Source organism: Heteronotia binoei, chromosome 4, assembly GCF_032191835.1.
Source record: "Heteronotia binoei isolate CCM8104 ecotype False Entrance Well chromosome 4, APGP_CSIRO_Hbin_v1, whole genome shotgun sequence".
Taxonomy (NCBI): Eukaryota; Metazoa; Chordata; class Lepidosauria; order Squamata; family Gekkonidae; genus Heteronotia; species Heteronotia binoei.
In genome coordinates, this window is record NC_083226.1 from 115649409 (window position 1) to 115656956 (window position 7548).

The window sequence follows — 7548 nt, forward strand, 5'->3', positions numbered from 1 at the left end:
TAAAGTAATGTTTATTTAGTTTCATTTACACCAATTATACCTCACTATTATCCTCAGTGGTGCAGAGTGGTAAAGCTGAAGTACTGCAGTCCTAAGCTCTGCTCACAACCTGAGTTCAATCCTGGCGGAAGCTGGGTTCAGGTAGCCGGCTCAAGGTTGACTCAATCTTCCATCCTTCCGAGGTCGGTAAAATGAATACCCAGCTTACTGGGGGGAAAGTGTAGATGACTGGGGAAGGCAATGGCAACCCACTCCATAAAAAGTCTGCCATGAAAAAGTTGTGAAAGCAACGTCACCCCAGAGTTGGAAATGACTGGTGCTTGAACAGGGGACTACCTTTACCTTTTTATTATCCACAGTGGGGACTCAAAGTGGCTTATAATGTCACCCTTTCCATTTTATTCTCACAACAAAGCCAGTAAGGTAGGTTAGGCTGACACTGACCAAAAGTCACCCAACAAGCTTCTCTGACAGAGTGGGAATTTGCACTTGGGTTTCCCAGATCAGTGGTGTAACTGCTATACTATAACAGCTTCAAAGAATGACATCCCCTATTTTACATGGGTGGGGAGAGACTGAGATAACTAAATAGGGCTAGAAATCTATTTGAAGAACTGTGAAGCTTGCTCTAGAAATCACACTACAGTGCCCAGATATTTCAATGGCATCTCTCCTGACTTGACTAAACACTTGGGATTCTTTTCTGATCCAAAATACACAGGAATGCCCTCTGTTAGATGCCATCAGTCTTGCCTGCTAAGCAGACCAAAAGCCTAGCCATGCAATAGAGGCCACCAGGAGAGTCTGAGTGGATCATCTGAGTTGAGCACCCGCACATAATACTTTGTAGGACAGGTATCAACAGAAACATTTGAAAAGGGAGAAATGTGTAAGACTAAAAATAAATTGTAACTAGTGTTCTCTCTCTTTCATAGTTTTATCCTTCCCTTTAGAACTCAGGACAGCATACACAGTTCTCTTCTATCATTTCTTGTTTTCATATCAGCCCAGTGAGGCAGGGGGTAGACTGAAGGTCTCCTAGTGTGCCTCATGCCAGGTGGAACTTGAACTCAGGGCTTTCCAGTCCTAGTTAGATGCTTTAATCATTCTGCTGGCTACATTCTACTAAGTTGTTGTACATTGTTAAAGAGCTAAAAGCTGAGAGTCAGATGAGCCAATGATCTTTATTCAGGCTGTGGCATAGATCTTTTGAACAGCAGTAGGAAAAAGATATTTATCTCTGAGTACTGAGTGAAAGCAATCATGTTTTAGCTTTTACAATGAGGCTTAATGCTGAAAGAAGTATTGCATGCATGGTGAATTTGTTTTTCATTCACTTGTTCTGTCTCAGTATCTGCTACCATATGGTGTGTGAAGGATTGCAGTTTGTAGCCTTTTTTCTCCTCCTAATCTTCCACAGCTGCTTTTTTCTGTTTAAATTAGACTGACAGTATTTTGCGACTTTTGTTAAAATAAATTAAACCCTTCCAGAGCTAAATTGCACACATTTATTTATGATATTCTGATCACACCAAGGGAATGACAATGATCTGGCATATTGATATACTCAGCAGTAAAGTGAAATTGAGACATTCTTCAAAGTGACAGGCAGGCTTGGCTGAAGACAGCTTTATTTTGAATATTCTGTTTGGGATGTCTGACACCACCATTTATGAGTAAACAACAGCTCCATTAAGGAGAGAAAAGTTATCATCTCGCCAAATTGTAGTTGAATTTAATAGATCTCCAGCAGGCACTCAGATAAGAAATGTAGGAGAAGAGCTTACCTGCAGCGTGTAATGCAAGGCATTATGCCCCTTGAAAGCAGAGGAATGCATTCAATAAGTAGATGGATTTTAAGAGCTTCATAAGCTATCTGTCCTTGATATCTAAGCAGTTGATTCTTCTACATATTTGTGTTTCAGATTCAGCATGCGTTTTGAATAAGGTTACAGCACTAATCCTCTGGTCTCAATGCTGAAAAATCGATTAAAATATGCAATGCACTTGCACACTTAATTTAAATCTTCAGCTATTCTTCAAACTATGTAATCCTGCACTCATAAATGAATAACTGAGGCTGAAAAAGCCCACATTCAGCTTCAATTATCTGTAAGAACCTGAGACCCAGATGCAATTCTATGTAGATATACAACTATAAAGCCTTTCTCCAGCAATAATTGCATAGAAGTGTATTTCTCACTATTACATTTTACACACATTGGGCATATCCTTAATATCACTCTATAAAATTATGGATGAGGACATTTATTGTCAATTGGAGAAATAAATACTGATTTTTATGAGGCTTTTAATTAATTTATTGGGGATCTAATTTAACTGGAAGCTTTAGCACACATGGTTTCATTGCTAAAACACCAAAATGATTAAGCCACAGATATTTTATTGTTCTACAAGACCCTTTAAAGTAGGTGATAGTCTCCATCTGTCACAAGCAACAGTTAAACAAGTGGATGTTTGCAACACAAAAGAAAGCTTTCACAGTTCTACCTGGGCAGAATTTTAAAGATTTGCTGATCCCCCCCTCCCCCAAAATCTGGGGCTATGTCCTATTATAGGTTGTGTCCTCCCTTGTGTAGGAGCTGTGCTGATCTTCTCTGTATTGTTTCAGTTCTTGTATATGCGCTGCCAAAGCAAGTACCTAACTGTTTGAGATCCATTCATATATTATTGATGTAGTCTTAAAAAAAAAAATCTACCATACAATTGTCTCAAATATGAGCATTGCTTAGACTATGAGATTACTTCCTTTCCATCCCATTATCCCTAATGGAAAAACAGTTTTGGTACTGGAAAAATATACAAATCTGATCACTCATGCAATCAATATATTTATAGACTGTTGCTGCAACCTGGATCCATCCTCCTCCCTGCTGGACTTTACCACTGGGCCCCCTGAGGTGGCCAGCAACTTCCTCTCCAGCCTGTTCTTGAATCCTCCTTTTATTTCCTCCACTTCTCCCCTCCCCTTGTCCCCTACCTATCCCAAACCATTCCCTCTCCTTGCTGAGAAGCTGCCCCAGTGCCACTCATGCAGGCCATGTTCTCACTGGCTCCCCTGGCCTTGAGTTGTGAATGGTTCCTGGTGCAATTGCTATGCTATGTGCAAACTGATGCAAAATCTTTTGTTTATTTTGGTCTCCTCTGCAGAATAAGCCTAGGATATGGACCAGTGGTGCTCATGCTGCATCAGCAATATGCAGAGGTTTAGGATGGGGCAGCAAGGGGGGTTTGTACGCATGCGTTAACCAAGCCGGCTGTTTGCTCGTCCTCCCCTTTGGATTGGAATTTTAAATAGCTCAAAAGAATGTAAATAACCCTTTGGCAAGATTATTTGAAGAAGGAGCTTACTTACGAAGGTCTGAAGAACATAAGAATTCCTTTCTGGGGTCCCAGAGGGTAAGAAAACAACTTTTACTATCAAATTAACGAGGCAACGCCCAGGTTAATTACTCAGTGGTCTCGCGTAACTCCTGAAATAAATCATCATGGCTAAGACAATTAAAGAGTTATCTGAGCAGATTACAGTTTTCCAGGCTTTAATAATGTCGTCCCAGGACCAGATAAGATCTGAAATTAAATCAGTCAGAGATGCTGTTACAGAGTTGACTGCAGAGCTCAAGGACACACAGAACATTGCAATTTCTGCTAATGAGCTTGCCTTATCTAACAAACAGAAAATACTCCAGCTGAATTCGCAGCTTACAGAGCTCTCTGATCGTAACAGAAGAGCGAATTTGATCCTGGGTGGAATTTCAGAGGAAATAAATAATAAACTCCTGGAAGGAACTCTTATAGACTGGATGGGTGAGCAAGGAGTTACTCTGCAATCTCAGGATATTGAGAGAGCTCATAGACTGCAAAGGAGACAAGATGGGGGTGCCCCAAGGGAAGTCATAATTAAATTTTCAAGGGAAAAGACTCAGCAGATAGTTTTCAAGACTTTGAAAAAAAGGAAAGACCTTTCTTTTAGAGGAAGGAAAGTTTGGGTGAGAGAAGACTTCTGCCAGGAAACCATCAGAAAGAGAAGGCTAATGAGACCCTTTGGGCAAAAATTATATGACAATAAGATTAAATTCTCTTGGGGGTACCCCTCCTCAATAATTATTTTTAAAGACGAAAAAAGGCTGGTGGCCCGCAACCCTAAGGAAGCAAGAGATCTCCTCACTCGCCTGGGCATCGCCACAGACGACCTGAGAGACCCGAGAGAGGAAGAAGAAGAAGAAGAAGAAGAAGAAGAAGAAGAAGAAGAAGAAGAAGAAGAAGAAGAAGAAGAAGAAGAAGAAGAAGAAGAAGAAACAGTGGAGCTCAGTGTGGACCCGGGAGAAGGAAGCTCAAGTAGACAAGAGAAAAGGCCAAGAACGGACTACTAAAGGGAAGTATAAAATATTTTGAGCTAAATTTAGCTATATGCTAGAAGGGGAGGGCGGGATGCGTGCCCCCTGGAAGGTGGAAGACAGGATGATGGTCTCATCCAGAAAGTTGTCTGTGCCACAGGGGAAGGGAATAGGGGTGGGGTTTTCAGTAAGAAGTATAGAAAAATACCCTCAGCCATTAGGGCCCAAGTTTGTTACATATAAAGAGAATGGATAGATCTTTAAGAGTCCTTTCACTGAATGTGAATGGTCTAACATCAAATCTTAAGAGATTCAGAGTAATTTAAATGGCTAAAGAACAAAGAATAGATCTGTTGTGCCTACAGGAAACTCACAAAAAAATAAATGATAGAAAACCATTGATAAAAGATCTGAGGTGGCAGGTTTTAGCAGAAGCAAGAGGGTCTTCCAAAGCTAGAGGCGTGGCTACATTGATTCATAAGGATATTAAGGTGGAGAACATGGAAAAATTAGTAGATAAGGAAGGTAGATACCTCTTAGTTAAGTTTAAGCTGGAAGCCATAAAAATCACTATAGTAAATGTTTATGCACCAAATAAAAGACAAAGGAAATTCTTAAACTTGGTTTTTAAGAAGATACAACAGTTTTCAGAGGGTGAACTAATTGTACTGGGCGATTTAAATACGGACATAACCAAGAACAATAGTATTAAGCTAAGAGATTGGGGCTTGAAGGACGCTCATGAGTTTATCAATACGAGACCCAGCCCAACACATATTTCTTGTAGACATAAAACAGCATCCCGCTTAGATTATATAATTTTGGAAAAAAATAATAATATGGTGGTTAAAGAGATCAAGACCCATCCAATTTTGATTTCTGACCATGCCCCTCTAAGTATTGAATTAGAATTAAATCTTCCCTCGAAAAATAGACCTTGGAGGTATAACAACCTGGTAATGGCAAAAGAAGAGGATAGGGAATACTTAATGACACAGTTAAAATTATATTTTAAGGAACTGTGTCAACTAATATATTATGGGACGCTGCTAAAGCGGTAATAAGGGGCCATTTGGTTAGGAAGGAAAAAGACATAAAAAGTGAATGGTATAAAAAAAGGCAAACAAAACTTAATGAACTGGTGGAGTTACAAAAAGAAATAATGGGAAAGTGTAATCCTAGTTTACAGATTAGAATTAAAGAGATTCAAAAACAGTTGGAGGCCCTAGATATGGCAACAATGTGGAAAAGGGAAATAATGGTTAGGAACGACTTCCAGAGGAATAGCATTAATACAGCAAAAAGGTTAGCTAATTATCTGAAAGTTAAAAAGGCAAAACAATCAATTAGAACTTTTAAAATTAATAATAATAGAACTCATAACTCTAAGGAAATCACTAAGGCATTTGAAGACTTCTATAAAAAATTATATATGAAAAAGAATATAACGGAGGTGTGGGACGCACCTAAGCTAATCATAGAGGAGGAAGCAAAAGCCTCACTGGGTGCTGAGATTACACTCCAAGAGATAAAGGAAGTAATAAAAGCGCTCAAAAAGGGTAAATCACCAGGGCTGGATGGCTTTACTTCTGACTTTTATAAAGAAATGGTAGAAATTATAGCACCTGAATTGCAGGTAGTTTTTAACGAAGTCTTGGAAGGAAAGAAAGCCCCGGACTCATGGAAGGAAACAGAAATAATTTTGATATTAAAGCCCCAGAAAGATCCGGAAGAAGTAGGTTCGTATAGGCCCATTAGTTTACTAAATCAAGATTATAAGATTTTTGCTAAGGTTTTAGCAAATAGACTTAAGAGAGTTATCCCGTCAATCATAAAAGGGGACCAATACAGTTTTATTGAGGGTAGATCTATTGCCCATCCTATTAGAAATATCTTAAATGTATTGCACCATGGCCAAAAGAAAAAAATAGCTCTGTTAAAGTTGGATGTTTATAAAGCCTTTGATACTCTCTCACATGAATTCTTGTGGCAAATATTAAAGAAGATAGGTTTAGAGGAACGGTTCTTACACGCTATACAGGAAATATACAACGGAGGTAAGGCTAAAGTTAGAGTCAACACTGACCACTCACAAGCGTTCCCAATTCAAGGGGGGGTAAGACAAGGCTGTCCACTATCCCCGCTCATATTTATAATAGCTATAGAGCAACTAGCAGAGCGAATTAGGAATGCGGGGAGAATAGAGGGGTATAAGTCAGGTAATGAAGAAATGAAAATTAATTTATTTGCTGATGATATCATAGTAATTATGTCTAACCCAAAAGACAGAGTTAAAGAGATTAAGATAATTTTAGATGATTTTGAAAAGTGCTCAGGGCTCGGAGTGAATATGGCAAAATCAGAAATTCTATACCTTAATGTTAATAGAGAGGAAAAACAGGAAATAAATAGGATTACGAATATAGGAATGGGAGCCAAGAGACTTAAATATCTAGGGATAGTCCTGCAAAAAAATATGGACAAAATGATAAAGGAGAACTATGGTAAAATATGGAAGAAAATAGAGAGATATATGAATAAATGGAATCATAAAATACTAGGGATATCATCTAGAATAAGATCTCTTAAAATGTTCATGATACCAAAGTTAATGTATTTATTCCAAACGTTGCCCTTAGGTTTGAGGAAAAATCAATTTGAACAATGGAATAAAGCAATCAAAGTGTGGATTTTTAATAATAAAAACTGTAGGTTTCATAAGAGAATTCTATACAACCTTAAATCAGAATTAGGTTGGGGAATCCCAGATTTAAGTAAATATTATGAGGCCTTCCAACTAAGAGCGTTACTAGATTTGAGTGAGGATAAGGTACAGAAGTGGATTAATTTCGAGAATGCAGTCAACAGTGGTACTGGAAGATTTGGAATTTTTTCCACAGTGTCGACAAAAGATCTAAAATTAGCTATAGGGCCCAGAAGAGCAGCATTAGAAACCTGGATGAAATGGTACCCACAGTGGCTAGGAAAGGTTTCAAGGTGGAGCCCCCTAGAAGCTATTGTTAAGGAGGTGCATGCTATAAAATGGTGGGAAAGGCTTAAAAACAAAGGCTATTTTAGAGTTGACGATATGTTTAGGGGTGGTAAACTAAAACCCTTACAGGAAATTATAGAAGATTCAGGTAATCAATACTGGTTAAACATAGCAGGCTTGCATAAGAGAGTTAAGAAG

The 7548-nt window shown here is 38.6% G+C and overlaps 1 non-coding gene across 1 annotated transcript; it reads right to left on the reverse strand.

Annotated features, from left to right (window-relative positions):
* Positions 1 to 2552: 2552 nt before the first annotated feature.
* LOC132570649 (U6 spliceosomal RNA) lies at positions 2553 to 2662 on the reverse strand. The gene has a single exon (XR_009555352.1). It is a non-coding gene; the product is annotated as a U6 spliceosomal RNA (small nuclear RNA).
* Between the last annotated feature and the right edge of the window lie 4886 nt (positions 2663 to 7548).